The 17751-nt window shown below is 33.8% G+C and overlaps 1 protein-coding gene across 6 annotated transcripts in view; it reads right to left on the reverse strand.

Annotated features, from left to right (window-relative positions):
• Positions 1 to 17751, reverse strand: part of norpA (no receptor potential A) — a 136163-nt gene that overhangs the window by 89743 nt on the left and 28669 nt on the right. For all 6 annotated transcript variants that reach the window (XM_073973763.1, XM_073973766.1, XM_073973764.1 and 3 more), the window contains exon 2: positions 12097 to 12165. The gene's annotated coding sequence lies outside the window, so the exon portion shown is untranslated. The remainder of the gene's footprint in view (positions 1 to 12096; positions 12166 to 17751) is intronic.

Raw genomic sequence — 17751 nt, forward strand, 5'->3', positions numbered from 1 at the left:
TAATATTAAAAGTTTTGGGTGGGGTTTGATGGGATATAAATATAACATTTTAGTACGATAAGTTGACATCAACTGGAGATAGGCAAAGTACCCTTATCAAGAATTGAAGATTTAAATTTGGCTCTTGATGTGCGTTAATTGAACATCTCTTCCAAAGCAAAATGTGTAGAAACATTCTGCCCATCCCTTCAACATTCTTAGATATATCGGTTCAGATTTGGATATAGCCACCATATATATCCTTTTCCGATTTTGCTACAACTCGTTCACCTGAGTAGCTACACCGATATAGCCCCCATATATATCTATCCCCGATTTTGAGGAATTTTCGCACAAGTACTTATGAGGGCACAGGAATGAAAAACTATCAACTTTGGTCCATATCGGTTCATTTTTGAGCATAGCTTCCATATATAATTTCGCCCGATGTCACTCAATTACGAATAAGTACGTCACATTTTCCTAATTTAATCAATATTTCACATACATTGCGTGTTTAGTGCATCGACTACAAAAAATCGGGCGAAAATATATATGAGAGCTATATCCACATCTAAACCGATTTTTGTCAAAATCGGTGAAGCTGAAAAAGGGCCGACGAAAGAATCCCATGATTTTAAGGCTATTTTTCAAAAATTGACCGATTTATAGCAAAATCGGTGAAGGATAAATATGGGAGCTATATCCAAATTTGTACCGTTTTTATGCGAAATCAATTCAACATCGGTAAAACAGAACAGGGGACTGAGCAGACATCCCATGTTAAATTTGAAGGTTATTCATAAAAAATTTAGCGATTTATAGCAAAATCGGGGGAAAATATATATGGGAACTATATCCAAATCTGAACCGATTTTTGCGAAATCGGTAGAGCTATCTAGGGGCCTAAGAAAATAACACATATAAAATTTGATGGCGAATCGATTGAAATTGAAAAAGATATAAAATCGTGAAAAGATATATATGGGGGCTATATCCAAATCTGAACCGATATGGAGCAAAATCGATATTTTTAAAACACCAATTGTAGAGAAGTTTCACATGGCTGAAATACTCAGGAAATGTCGCCAACATTACTGAGGGGTATCTTACCACCGCTGAAAATTTGATGTTGCTTGGCCAGGGAATCGAACCCACGACCTTTAGTGTGCAAGGCGGGTATGCATACCATTGCACCACGGTGGCACCCATAAAATTAGCATTGTAAATAAATTTTAATTTTTTTTCCAGGATGGAACATTTGGTGAGCATGTTCTGTTACTGATATATTTTTTGGCAAAACTAATTAACTGGACCTTTTTATAAAATAATTTTCAAATAAACTTATTATCTAGACATAAATAACAGTAAATCGCAAAAAAAAAATCATAAAAACACAAGACGAATCAGGTCCTTTTGTATGAAAATAAAATAAAAAGGAGGGTTGGCGTTTTTTGTTTGGGATGACGACTTCTATTTTGTTTTTCAAAATAGTCAGGCTTAATCCCATAGTCGTTGTTTTAATATTTTATTAAAACAACTTTAATTTATTAGTGGGAAAAAATTGGCGATGTTTACCAAGGGGTAAGGCAGGGAATACTATAGTTTCAGATCTCGCCACAGATCTTCATCAGTTCCCTTATTTCTTGTTTTTCAACAAGAAACTTTTTATATGTTTTATGTTTTAATAAAATATTAAAACAACGACTATGGGATTAAGCCTGACTATTTTGAAAAACAAAATAGAAGTCGTCATCCCAAACAAAAAACGCCAACCCTCCTAATTGTGAGACCGGGCACCATCAAAATGTTGTTTATTACTGTAGTATGCAATACCAACAAATTAGTTATGTGCCTTTTCGTCGAGAATCGACGAACGCATAGCAGTGGGAAAAATTTGGATTTGTTTGCAAGTGAAGTTGCTAGAGTTTAGGTAGTGCCAAAGAAATTCTCGATCAGAGTGTTTCTTTGCGCACGTATCTATTTGAGCTAGCAATTGACACTTGGGTATAAAAAGTTTCTTGTTGAAAAACAAGAAATAAGGGAACTGATGAAGATCTATGGCGAGATCTGAAACTATAGTATTCCCTGCCTTACCCCTTGGTAAACATCGCCAATTTTTTCCCACTAATAAATTAAAGTTGTTTTAATAAAATATTAAAACAACGACTATGGGATTAAGCCTGACTATTTTGAAAAACAATAAAATAAAAATATTTATTGATTCTCTTTCAAGTGAAAAAGACGTAAAATTAAATTTGCTCTTTTGCATGCTATTTTATATTAATTTTCTGTATTTATGTAGTTTACTCCCAGACACATGTCCCGTCGAGTAATTTTTAAGAAAAAAAGAGATCCATGGCCCAATAAACAGAAAGAATTGCTGATCGAATGAATACTAAAGTACAAATTGTGATGTAATCGCAGTACAACAAAAATAATAAATAATTACAAATTCATCAAATGTTAAAAACGTATTGTATTTCTATTTCTAAATAATATTGGTGTGAAAAATATTTTTATTTTTTATTTTCCTCTTCATTATTTAGCAGTTGCCTGCAAAAACTGATAACATTTTTGAAATATTTTTTTTTAATTTTTATCAAATGTTGTTGGTTTTTTTATTTTTATGAAGAATGGATAATATTTTGTAAAATAAATTTCACCGAACAACAACACAAGTGCACATGTGTTTTCCATTTTCCTCCCTCTTTTTCACAGAAAACAACATAAGTATAAATATATTTGTAAAAAAATTGAAAAATTGTTATTCATAATGATTATTTTTGCCATCCTGTATGAATATGTAAGAAAATACCAAAATAAAATCATCGAGGTGTAGCAAATATTAAAAAAAAATATTGTTTTCGCTTTTCTGAAAATTTTGATTTTTAGACTTACTTCGTTTTCCAAGAAAACCAAAGATTTTATATAAATTTGTTTGTTCAACCTACGAATCAAGCACACATCTAAATCTCTACCAAGTTTTTCTTTCATTACCCCACAGTAAAACCCACTTCTGATTGACCCTTATAATACTCAAAACATTGATAATCGATAAACGGAAATTACATTTTACCCCTTCGTGTTGTCTCTTCCACACACATATGTACATATATATCTATTTACACTAATACCGGAACGACCTTTGTTGTCATTTTTCCAACTGGAAGAATAAAAAATTGATGGAAATAACTCATCTAGAATTAATTGAAAGACAATTAATAACAAAGGAGAAGGAAGCAATAATATTTTCATTTTACACATATCCCTTTAGAAAAAGAGACATACTTACCCATACACACATATATGTATATGGACAAACATGGACACACATAAAATGAAAAGCTGACAGACCTAAGCTAAACTCTAAACCAACTAACCACAACTATTGTCGAGAATTATAGTGGAACATGAAAACTGAAAATGCATTGCAAGAGAAGAGGAGAGATGCAGAGAATGAAAAACGACCAGCCAGCCGCAATAAACCAAATGTTATTCATTCCAAAAGAAGAAGAAGAAGACAAAGGAGGCCGTGAGGGAGAAAGTATAGGTTGTGGTAAGCAACCAAGACAAATAGAACAAAACAAAAATCCTGTAGTGGTTTCCATCCTTTTAAAAGGGTTTATGGTTGAGGCACACTTTCAAACATACATACATAGATTGTTGTACAGCACAAACACATTAAAACTCTCTCTCACACACTCACAGCCACATTAACATTTAATGAAGTTAAATAAGTCGTTTTTATGTTTTATGTCTTCTTTGTCTTCTATTAATTCTTTTTGTTATTGTGGTTATTGGTTATTTGTTTTGCCAATTGGTTAATGAACCATTAAAGTTTGTTTCTCTTGTTGTTATTTGTTGATTACGTTTTGCTAAACTAGTTTCTCTTAACGATTTATTAGAATGGTCTATAAGATAAGAATTTTAGGGAAAAAGAAACATCAAAAACACATACTAACGACTTAACTAAATACACATGATAAATGATTGGAGGAGAATCATAAAGTAAATCACAAAATACCTTAAATGGTTTATTTTATCAGAAAATGAAATATATAAAACCTTTAATTAATAATAAATTTCAATAAATACTGCATTAGTTAAAAATGTTTGAGAATTTTTGAATAGATTGATCATGTAGGCGTATGTGTTTTGTTAGTAGTTATACGCCCTGGCAACTGCTTATTCAAAATGTGACTTAATTCGGAGGTTAAACAAAGAATGCGTCTAAGGAAATACCACCTTGCTTCAATAAATTGTGTAAGTAGGCGTATGAATTGTGCTAATCGTTACACGTCTGACGTCTAACATTGACCTTTGCAATAAAACCCAGATAAAGTTCAAAAATACGTAAAAATGCGAATAGAAACTAAATTTTACTAATATGAGCTGCATCTATGTCTCATGCCCAAATCGTGGAATGAAAGACAATTTTGTCCGAAATTGACACAAGTCAATCTCTTTGGCTGAATTGTGAACTCCGATAACTCTAGTTCAACCTCATTGCTTTGCTTATGCGAATATTACACCTAAAATCTATGGATACCAACGATTATATACATGTTTTCTATGTCAATTCTGTTGCCACCGAATACTATTTTCAGATGGTCGATTTATGAAATTGAAACTTTTTTATATTTATATTTATAGTTTTGTTTTTGTTTTTCTGTTTTTTGATAGATGTTGATGAAAATGTATGATATTTACTTTGATTTTGATTAAAAGAAAACTAGTGATTTTTTATAGCTTTTTTGTTGATTTTTCTCTTGATTTATTTCTTTTGGGTAAGCGTAAACTATGCTATGTTGACACAAAGATGCCTGCAGAAAAAAAAAATAATTGGAATAAATCTTAGAAAAGGGGAAAAGAATTTTAATGTATGAATATAATTGTTTTACTGTTTAAGAAAGAAAAATTAACTATATCTCACGAACATCTCCGAAGATACAAGGGAAGATTTCTCTAATAGCAAAGAATGAAATTAATAAATAGTACGTTGTTTTCAATGGCGCACAGTTTGCGGCTGTGGACAAAAATCGAAAAATGTAACGTTAACTTTTATACATGTTTACATTCCTTTCTTACAGTAAACAATTCAGTTACGACGAATCTGAAAGAATTTTGTCGATATGTGCATCCATAATGAAGTAACCTAATCATATGAAAATTAGACGACCACTAAAATACCTATTTCCGAAAATTTTGTTGATAATATTAAAAGTTTTGGATAGGGATTTGATGGGCTATAAATATAAAATTGTTGTACAACAAGTTGACATCAACTGAACATGGGCAACGTACCTTTATCAAGAAGTAAAAATTAAAATTTGATAAAAAATATAAATTCCTAATATTTCGTAGAGTAGATCTTTTGATTGCCACCTTGGATTTTGATTTCCGATAATTGGACATCTCTTCCGAAGCGAAATGTGTAATAACATTCTGCCCATCCCTGCAACCTTCTGATATATTTTGGTTCAGATTTGGATATAGCCCCCATATATCTATATCATTCACCGATTTTACTCGTTACCGATTTTACTCGTTCAATTTTAATTTAATAGCCTTCAAATTTGATTAGCGATATTTGCTTAGGCCCCTGATCAGTTGACATAATTATTGACAAAAATCGGTTCTGATTTGGATATAGGCCCCGTAAGTATCTTTCACCGATTTTGCTATAAATCGGTAAATTTTTTATGTATAGCCTTGTGACAGCAGGAAGTTACAAGTAATTTCACTATAAAAAAAATAAAAACTGTATTCGATTATTTTTGTTACAAATGTTTAGGCTATGAATTTCGAGTTGGAAAATTCCAAAATTTTCTATACATATATTGTACAGAAAATTTTAAAATTCATTTCATTTCGAACAGTTAAAGCGTGAAGACTTTCCCATATAATCCAAATAAATACAAACAGAAAACATAATAAGGACAATTTTGAAAATTTGTTATCCTTTCAAAACGGGAAATATTAAAGGACGCGCAGAAATTTTATATTATAGGAATTTTATCTCGGTAAGCATCGCGCTTTCTTTGTGAAATATTTTCGCGTTAACGATAAATAAAAATCATTTCTTTTTTAATGATTTTATTAATTTTCTCGTTTAGAGTTAAGCTTAATGATCTGAAATTATTTGCAAGTGAAAAAGGAAAGCCATGGACTCGAACCCACATAGTCACCAAATTACGTTACCTGGTTTCATTGGTGGTAAAGCAAATCTTCGGACGTATCGACTATGTAATGGCTTCTCTGTCCTAGAACTTATCGTTTTTTCAAATGCAAATGTGTTTTTATACATTAACGGATATTTGGCCGTTGAAATGTATTTTCTTCACAACAATTTGAAAAAACGATAAGTTCTAGGACAGAGAAGCCATTACATAGTCGATACGTCCGAAGATTTGCTTTACCACCAATGAAACCAGGTAACATAATTTGGTGACTATGTGGGTTCGAGTCCATGGCTTTCCTTTTTCACTTGCAAATAATTTCAGATCATTAAGCTTAACTCTAAACGAGAAAATTAATAAAATCATTAAAAAAAAAAAAAATGATCTTCGCCCTAACAGGCAAAATTTCAAAAAATAAAAATCATTTCATTGTATAGGCTAAAGACCTTCAATCGCTGGCAAATATTATACATACATAATTTTGAACGCCCTTAACATCCTAGATCCTCAAATTTGGTTTCTGAAAATATAATCCTACATAAAATGAAACTATCAATTTTTAATGAAAATCAAACTGAAAATAAGTTATCTGACAACTGGGATTTAAATTACGAATCGAACCGGATTTGTAAACTTTATAATTAACCAGCCGCAACAACAGCAAATAAGCTCATATACAGAAGATTCTCGCTAAGGAGGGAATAGAAACCAAACCAATTTCTCCTTCAACAGGACATCTATTGGAACCTTATACAATTATGCATTCAACCCAATAGACGATTTTTATACCCTCAGCCTTTAGGCTAGAACAAAATGTGCCTCATCGAAATAATGGTTTTAGACCCCAAGTATGTTTGGACGAAATATGTTTCAGACAATTTGGAGTTGATTGGAGTCCGTCTGTCTGTCTGGCTGTCTGGTGCGCACGATAACTCTCGAACGGATGAGCCGATTTGGTCCAAAATTTGGCTATCGTAATATTTTGTCCGAACTTAGTTTAAGTTCGATGATGGGCCATATCGGTCTACTCCTTCAGGTACCTCCCCCACAAAAGTTCGAAAATGTTCGAAAAATTTGTGCGCACGAAAACTCTTGAAGGGAGTAACCGATTTGGTCCATACTTTACACATCGTGAAATGTGTACCAGACTTAGATAAGGTTTCAATATGGACTAAATCGGTCCACTCCTTCGGGTACCTCCCACACAATATTTCGGAAAAGTTCAGTTTAGGGCCTGCTCTCGAATCGCTTTGATTTTTATTGTAGCAACTTACATTCACTGCCGCCCATGTAACGGTATAACTTTCATCAGGGGCAAGTCCATACTTCCTGAGAAAATAGCCTGAAAGATACAAAAAAGCCCTATGACACCGTGTGTAGTGGTTGGAGCGCAAGATAACTCTCGAACGGATCTGCCGATCCGATCCACAATTTTGGCTTTGTAATATTTTGTGCAATCTTAGTTTAAGTTCGAAGATAAGCCATATCGGTCCACTCCTTCAGGTACCTCCCCCACAAAAGCTCAAAATTTTCGGAAAAAGTGTGCGTACGATAACTCTTGATGGGAGTGACAGATTTGGTCCATACTTTACACATCCTAATATATCTACCAGGTATAGGTCAGGTTCGAATATGGACTATATTTGTCCACTCCGTCGGGTACCTCCCACACACATTTTTGGATAAATTCGCTTTAAGACCTGCTCTCGGATCACTTTGATTTTTGTTGAAGCAACTTGCACTCGCTGCCTCAATTACGGCAGTAAAAGTTTTTTCAGGGGCAAGTCCATACTTCTTGAGAAAACAAACCGAAAGTTGTAAAAAAACTCAATGGTACCATATGTAGTGGCTGGAGAGCTCGAACCGAATACTGCGTTCGTCCACATCGTCGAAAATATTCGCAACAACACGATTTCTCATAGACGTAGCAACCGGTTTGGTCCAAACTTTGGATCTCTAAATATTGTCGAAACTTAGTTTATGTTCAAATTTGGGTCATATCTGTCCAATCCTTGTGGTACCACCCACACAAATGTTCAACAGTTTTGTGTGGTTCGAGGTTCCTTTGGACATTTTTACCGAAGGGTTTCCTAGTGGTCCTGTTTACAGCGATATTATGTTTTTCGCAGGCTACCCCTATCTATCGATATAATCTATATAATCCTATCTTTTGCCCGTGCATACGCCCAAAATTTTGAAAACCCCACTAAATAGATAAGTTTTTTTTTTTTGGGAAAAAGTGTTTCAATCCACACAGGCTGAGGGTATATCTCTGTCGACAAAGCCGACTGATACTTTTTTACTTGTTAAACCAGATTTTCCAGTTAAAGCAAACACAATTAATCAACGGAAATCCTTTTGGATCATGGAATACTAGTTTATTGTTCTTATGTTTTAATTTTTGAACATTAGTTTTAATCATATACGGATTGAGCTAACCAAACATAACCTTATTTTTATAACAAATATATTTTCCAATGAAGCTACCTCAGCAAGTCAACAGGCCTGATGACATCGCGGGAATCATTCATATAATCTAAAAAAAAAACTTGTTGAGACAGCTAGTACTACACAACATCGGTATAAAAATATATAAAGCTTAAAGTTTTTTTTTGTCTTACAATTTACAATATTCAATATATCGATAATATTACATTATATTGGATCATATTTAGTGAGCATCAATATTAATTCTTACTTTTGTTTGCCTAATTGTGAAATAAAATTATAATGAAATCTTAAGTTCACTCATTATTATTATTTGCGAAAAGTAAAGGTCTGTAAGTAAGAGGTCAATAGGGCTGAAATATAATATCAGCATGGTAGGGTGGGTATGTATTTTCATATTTCATCTATTCTTTCCATTTCTATTCTACCAAATACAAAGAGCTACCTTATTTTAACTTTTGTGTATACGAAACCGCGTCTACTTACAAAGGGAAAGAACTGCCCCAAGACTGAGCACGGCCGGGGCAAGGAGGTAGCCACTCCTGGGGGAAGTAGTGCCCGCATGGTGGTTCGTTACAGCCTTCAAATTTAACATGGGATAACAAGTGGAGAACATTTGGGTAAATCAAATTTCAACATTTTGTTCAGAGTTGTGGTGTGAGAATTAATTCTACTTACTCATGCATACATCATACTAAAATTCTATACTGAGATTCAAATTCAATCATTACCATCAACCTCCACATAAAATTGTCTATAAAAACAATTTCATAAGGATTTTATTTGAAAATTTATATTTTTTAAAATTTATATTTTTTAATTAATTTCTCGTTAGAGTTGAGCTTAATGACCAATGATTTTGGTAAGTGAAAAAGGAAATCCGAAGATTCGAACCCACACAACCACCACTATGTGACATGTTTCGCCTTTGGTAGAGTTTCATCAGACATATCGGCTGTGGTATGACTTCGCTGTCATTCAACTTTTCCTCTTTCAAAAGCAATTTTTTTAATCTGCTGTAGTCAGTATTGCGGATTAGTGTAAATCAATTGACTAACAAGGTCCACAGATTGTAGTTCTGGAAATTGAAAACGCTCTGAAAAAGGCTTCCAAAGCTGTTTCTCCAAGTAGTCGCTAACATACGATATGTTTGGATCCAAACATATCTTATGTTAGTGATTGTTGCAAACAAATAATATGTTTGGATCCAAATATATTATTTGTTTGCTGCATTTATTTTTCTGCGTGTGAAATCTTAGAATAGTTCTCTTCCTTAGGATGTTGAATTTTTGCGGATGTTGAATTACAGCGTTGATGTAGTTTTTGTTATTGTTGTTATTGTAAGTTTTTAAAAAGGAATTTTAATACACTGGAAACAGATGGTGGCATCTTTAATTACATCAACGGGAAATGCGTACAAAATGAGAATTGTGTTGAAATTCAATACAAAGTCTCTTAAAAAGTTCTAAAAAAAGAAATTTTTATTTTTTTAAAAGATCTTTATAGACATTTAGAGGATCATTCGTAATGCGTTAGTAAAAAAATACTGTATAAAGTTATTCTTTGGTAGGTTTTTTGTGTTTTGTTTTGCTTTTCCTATCCCAATTTCAATTTACACTTTTAATTCATAATATTATCGACTTATCCTTTTTTTCTTTATGGCAAATAATTATGCTATTGGCACGTATTTTACTACAATTTTCCTCTATAATTTCCTTGTCTATAATTTCTGTTCGAGTTTTTCTCTATTTTCCTCTGGTTCAACATTAATTGAAAACACTACAATATTCGTATTGACGACGTGATGGATTTTTGTTATTTTATTTGTAAATACACAGCATTTTGTCTTTTTGCCTTTTTCGAAACCATAAACATTGCAATCAGCTCATTTCTATTGTGTTTCGCATACTTTTTTGATATCTTTTCTAAATCAATTGTTGATAAAAGACATTGGCTGATTATTTGCAATCATTAAAATTTGGAATTCAGTGGAAGGAAATCAATTATTGGCATGATTTAATTTTGTAGTATAAAATTTGATATTAAATAAAAGAACAAATTATAAAGCTATACAACGGTGGACATTAAGACGTATGCGTCATGATCGCAATGTATCCACCACCTCTACATATCTTAATTTAAATAACTTTTTATTGCCCTAAAAAAACATTTCTTCAATTCAATTTAAGAAACTGTTTAATTTACCTTAAAGGTAATTAATGTGATTTATATGGTGTTAATAATAACAACAAAAATAAACAACAAAATTGTAAATGAAAACATGAACTAATTGAAGAAATTTCAAACAGCAGCATTAACGCCAATAAAATACTCATTAAAAACAAAACAAATTTTAAATATAAACATAAAAAGTTTGAGAGTTTATCGTTTGCTACGCCAAGAAATGCTTTTAAATAGACAAGGAAGGAAATAAACTTGAAAATTGTTGGCTAAGGTTAAATAAATCGATCTTTCTTAATTACTAAACACATTTTAAAGAAATGCCTTGTAAACGACAGTTGAATTTTTGGAAACTTTTATCAATACAAAAGTTAAGAAAGAAATAAATGGCAATGAAATGAAATTTTTTAGAGCTTGTTTCTCGATGTCGAAAAGTAAATGAAAAGCAGAAAAAACAGCATTCGCTGTATTATTTCCTTGGGTTTTAACACAAAGTATTTGGCTAGTATTTCTTTAATTTTCATTTTCAATTTATCGCCAAGAGTTAATGCCAAGTAAATTCAAATTGTAATTTCTATTCGCATTAATTTGCATATGAATTTTTAAATAATTTCAATATTTTTTTCCTTTAATCTGTCATTATTGGAATTAATTGTGAATTATTTACTGAATTTATTGTTGCATTGTGCAGAATGGCAGAAGTGTTAAAAGTCACGTACAAATTAATCCATTAAATCGGCTCAAAGGGGATAATCATTTCACTTTGAAATGTTTATTCAATTAAAAAGCATTCATTTTCATAATTATGTAGTGTAAACAATTGCCATAATAAAAATAATGACAATAATGGTCAATCATAATTGCAATAATAACAATAAAAATTGAGTGATTAACAAGAACAACAACGTAAAAATTCTACAAAAAAATATAAAAAATAAACCACTATTCAAATGATTGAGATACACCTTAGCGTATGATTAATGGCCAAAGGTCGTGTGTATTATACGTAACGTGGTCTTGCAAAGTTAATTGACTTCAGATCGTATGATTTACAACATAACCAATACGGCCTGATAATGTTTACAGAACGGTTTTATATGGATTCCACTTGTCTTCATTAGTTTGCCAAGCTTAAGATTTAAGCATTCATTCATTCTAATATTTTGTTTTAAAAGGTTTCCAGTCTCGTTTTCCCCTTAATGCTTCATCAAATTTCATCCCTTCCATAACTCTTTCATTATTTCATTCTCATTAAGTTGTGCAAAACAACAAACTTTTTTCTATATTTCAACAAAAACAAACTTACCTTTAGATTAATTATAGTTTGGTTTTGGATGATGGGGGGAAAACATTATTCAACTACAATTTCCTTTTCCTAGAAAAATAGGAAAATAAGACAAATTAATGAATGAAAAATAAAACTTAATCATTAGATACATTAAAGAAAAAATTACTTATTTGAGAAGTTTGAATAAAAAGTACCAAATAGTAATATTAAATTTTAATTTTAACAAAGCAACATATCTGTGTTCTTCCTTTGCCAATCAGGCGAAATACCACCTCCAAAAATCAACAACGAACAAACCTCCATAGCATATGTTATGGGAGAATAAAAACGCTTTGTTAGCTTGATTTCTTTTATTGAGCCGCCAACGTCAAACATTTTGAAAGTTAACACAATTTATTCATTAGCCAATAAAATTCGAAGCAAATTGCACGAAAAAAAAACGCAAATATATGTCACGCACAAACAAGAACAACGTAGCAATCAACGAAATTGTTGTAGCATACTTATAGGCATTAAATGCTATACAATACCTTTAGGAGCAGCAAAAAAGGTGGATTCACAAATGGGAAGCAATGAAAAAGTAAAAAAGACATAAAAAGGCAAGTGGAGAACATTTGGGTAAATCAAATTTCAACATTTTGTTCAGAGTTGTGGTGTGAGAATGAATTCTACTTACTCATGCATACTTCATTTTACTTAAGAATTCTATGTGAGAAGCCAAACAAACGAAAACATCATACTAAGATTCTATACTGAGATTCAAATCCATTCATTACCATCAACCTCGACATAAAATTTTCTATAAAAACAATTTCATAAGGATTTTATTTGAACATTTTGCCTATTTTTTCTAATTAATTTCTTGCTAGGGTCTATTTTAATTAATTTCTCGTTAGAGTCGAGCTTAATGACCGACGATTTTTGTAAGTGAAAAAGGAAATCCGAAGATTCGAACCCAAACAACCACCACTATGTGACATGTTTCGCCTTTGGTAGAGTCGCATCAAACATATCGGCTGTGGAGTGACTTCGCTGTCATCAAACTTTTCCTCTTTCAAAAGCAATTTTTTTAAACTGATGTAGTCAGTATTGCTCAGTGCAAATCAATTGACTAACAAGGTCCACAGATTGTAGTTCTGGATATTGAAAACGCTATGAAAAAGGCTTCCAAAGCTGTTTCTCCAAGTAGTCCCTAACATATCATATGTTTGGATCCAAACATATGTTATGTTAGTGATTGTTGCAAACATATATGTTATGATCCAAACATATTATTTGTTTGCATTGAAACATATTTTTTGTTTGCTGCATTTATTTTTTTGCGTGTAAAATTTTAGAATAGTTTTCATCTCTAGGATGTTGAATTTGTGCAGCAAAGCTTCATAGTCCTTCGGCAATATTGTTGAGGTTACGAAGATTTGTCGACTATTTACACACATATTTATTTTGAAATATAAAATAAAAAAAAAAAACTGTTACGATATTTCTCACAGTATACAGAGAGACAAAGGAAAATTGAAATTTGTGTATTTCAAAACCAACACAATTACAAAATGTGTTTGTATGTGTCTGAGCAGGCCTGCCCAGTAGAAAGTGTCTTTAAGAAAACATTGATGACTCGTGCACGACACTTCCAATTCGTTGAGGACTCCTTGCAGACAGCCCTTTGGGATCGTTAATGACATTTTCACACAAGTGTCCCAGTATTCATGCACGACAACTTGGGCGACAGGGTAAGCGAAGCTGTCGTCGATGACGACTTGGAAGACAAAAAACCCGTTATTTCGTTGACGACACCTTTACAGACACTGTCTTGCTATTTGTCATTAACGACCCTACTAAAGACAATTTCGTGTTGTTGTCGTGTGTCAAATTTTTATTTTTATTACATTATAAAAATACGTAATTTTACATTTTTTATCTTACATACATCAATAACAATTAGTTCCTAAATATTCTCCGATCCACCTTTTTGGAACTTATCCGCGCCTCATTTTCTCATCACAACCGACGTCCTTTATTTATGGATTCTGTAAAAAGAAAACATTATGAATCAATGATGTTCAATAACCACTAATGTAATCTATAACTTACCATATACCACTACCGCATCTTTTAAAACCGCTGGAATTTTCAGAATTCTCCATGACTTCAACCTACATACACGTTTTAAAATAATAAATTTAATTATGTATAAAGTTCCTTAATATAATTGTTCTGACTTACCTTTCTTTGACGTGATTTCATTGACGTCATTTCAGAATTTGATGAATTTATTATCTTGCATTTATTACAAAATGAAATTTTTATGTTTCAATCTACATATACATATGTGAACAATTATTTCATAGCACGCTTTTTAATTTTTTTGGGTTTGTTGTCACGACACATTGCAAGACATGGTCATGCACCTTGTCGTACATGACAATTTATAAAATTTCATCAACGATTCGTCGACGAAAATGTCATCGAAGACTCTATTTTCTATTGGGTGATTTAAATTTATCGAATTTTGTCGGCAACAAAAAATAAATACATACAAAATTTCACTACAGGCCTGGAGGCGTATAATTTTTTATTATTTATTAGCGTATTCCATCAGGAACATAAACTATTTACATAGAATCTCCATCTTACTCTATCCGAAGCAATATATCTTAACTCATTAAAAGATTTTCCAGTTTCATTAAGAATGGTTCTTCGCCAGGTGGTTTTTGGCCGTCCTCTGCTGCGATTACCCTGAGGATTCCAGCTCAACGTTTCGTGGCATACATCGTCAAAAGGCTTGCGGAGTGTGTGTCCAATCCAGTTGTATTTACGTCGTTTTATTTGTGTGTTTATATCTTCTTGTTGAGCCAGTTGAAGAAGGTCTGCATTTGATATGGTTCTTGGCCACCATATTTTAAGAATGCTGCGAAGACATCTGTTGGTGAAAACTTGCAGTTTATTCTTAATATTTTCATTCACTAGCCAGGTTTCAGATCCATACAATAGTACCGACTTGACGCAGGCATTATATATGTGTAATTTGGTTTTTGGAGAATATGCCCCAGAGTTCCATATATTTTTTAGGCTGCAGTATGCGCTTCTGGCTTTTTGGATGCGCATGTCGACGTCGACAATTGCTCCGCCGTTCGGGTTGATGTTGCTGCCAAGATAGCTAAAGTTATCTACATTTTCAATACGTTTCCCGTTTAGAAAGAATGTAGGGGTTTGGTTTGATTTAACATGCATACATTTCGTTTTTCGGCGTTTATGTGTAGGCCAAATTTTGCTGCTTGCTCAGATAATTGATTGATTTTCGATTGCATATTTAGGCGTATAATTCACATCATATAATTCACATCATAACTAATACACACGGAGAACAAATAGCTTCATTGTATTTATTGCTTTAGCGACAGAGAAAATTATCAAGACTTCGAATTTTGTTTCATTACAAAATAATGATACCTTGTGGACTACAGGAAATATTTTAAACCCCATTTCACAGTTTCCTCAATACTTTTTAAAAATTTTCCCACCCCATATCCTCCTCGTTGGTTTTCTTCCACGATAATTTGCCAGTTAAGGTGTAAACTTTTTCTGTGACTTTTTATTGCAACACCTCTCTCTCTCTCTCTCCCTTGCACTGTTTACTGTTATGGTCCATCGTTAAATGAAATGACGAACAGTTTTAAAAAGAGGAAATCAATAAAAAAAAGGTAACTGCGACAACTACTATTGGCATAACCTAATTTTACAATAGGGACTATTCTTCTTATTGGAAAAGAAAAAAATGAAGGACGTTATTGATATAATTGGTAAACAAGGAGGGGAAGTAGATACAGAAAAATAGGAAAGACAAAAAGACATTATCAACATTTTACAAATACATAGCAAATTTACCTCCTTTAAGGTTTGCTTTTGGGTTGTGGGGAGCTAGGCCACAATTTGTTTCAATTTGTGAAGTGACGTGTGATATATACAAACTCCGCCAAAGATGGTCCCAAGCCCGGATGCAAAAGGAGGAGGGAATTGTCACGAGCCTAGGGGGTGGACTGACTTTTCCACAGTTCACCTTGAGATGAGCGACATATATAAACACTTTTAAGATCAAGGTAGTGGAAATTGTGCTGAAGATCTGAATGACCGACAAGTGTCTAAAAAAGTCTGGTCGCTAGTAATTCCCCCTCGACGCCAGGGCACGGGTCGAGCCTAGTCGGCGCACGCCGTCACTGCGTACGATGGTCCATCCCCTTACGGCACACTCGTGGGAACAATACATGGAGAAAAATACTATAAAAACACACAAACCCGAAATAAAACTCCTCGGTTGCAGTCTGGCAACTCTTCCGAGATGAACTCTTAGCCTCCAGCCAGGAGCTGGTAGCCAGCCAACTAAGTGTAGTCAGCTCTGCAAACAGCTCTGACTCACTTCAGCAACAAAATACAAAAAAGCAACGACTCTGTCCATTGCAAAAGATGGACAATCCATTGATTCTGTCCAACGTTCGGAAGGCCCTGTACCAAAAGGCAAAGTTTATTCTCGGCAAGATAGCCAAAAATGCTGCTAACGGTACAGTGCACGAGGGGGATGAGGCGGACAAGCTCAAATACACAAAAATTGTTGAGGATTATGAGAAAGCTAAAATCTCACAAATCAACGATCGCCCATCTTCTTCCAAGCGATAGCGTTCCCGGACGGAGCACACAAAGCCCGCAAATCGAAAGAAGTTAAAACATAACACCACAACCTCATCTACAACAAAACGACCCTTCAATGAAGTTATTAAGGACAACATGTTGGTTGCCGTAGCTAACGAAAAGGAGGGTAAGCTGTTCCCTATCACCACTGCGGGATGGGGTACTGTAGAAACCAAATTGTCGGAACTTGTTATGGAACACGTTCTAGCAAACGAAGATTCTCCTGTACCCCATTTCGACTCTAGCGAGGTACATCTTGGTTACAGGGTGATCAAATGTATGGATGAGTACTTAAAGGAATTTCTAGAAAAAAGCATAGCTAAGCTTAGCGATGCTTGGGACGACATTGGCCTGAGGCTGATCCCGGCCCAAGAAATCCCGATGAGACCTCGTGCCAGAGTTTGATTGCCCAAGATAGAGTGCGACGGAACCAAGCTGCTGAAATGTCTGGCGAAAATGAACAAAGATGTTTCGATGGACGAGTGGTCCGTAATCGCCACTGAACCACCTAACAATAACAGCATGAGCTTAGTTCTCTCAATTACTGAGGCCGGGGTAGGGGCTCTCGAAAGATTGGGGAACAAGTTGTTCTTTGGCATAAGGGAAGCCAAAGTCAAAATACTACGCCCACATGGCCCGATTCCCCATTCGACTCAAGCGAGGTACATCGTGGATACAGGGTGATCAACTGTATGGATGAGTACTCAAAGGAATTTCTAGAAAAAAGCATAGCTAAACTTAGCGATGCTTGGGACGACATTGGTCTGAGGCTGATCCCGGCCCAAGAAATCCCGATGAGACCTCGTGCCAGAGTTTTGTTGCCCAAGATAGAATGCGACGGAACCAAGCTGCTGAAATGTCTGGCGAAAATGAACAAAGATGTTCCGATGGACGAGTGGTCCGTAATCGCCACTAAGCCACCTAACAATAACAGCATGAGCTTAGTTCTCTCAATTACTGAGGCCGGGATAGAGGCTCTCGAAAGAT

The sequence above is a fragment of the Musca autumnalis genome, unplaced genomic scaffold (genome assembly GCF_047663935.1).
Source record: "Musca autumnalis isolate F117 unplaced genomic scaffold, ASM4766393v1 scaffold_3, whole genome shotgun sequence".
NCBI classification, from domain to species: domain Eukaryota; kingdom Metazoa; phylum Arthropoda; class Insecta; order Diptera; family Muscidae; genus Musca; species Musca autumnalis.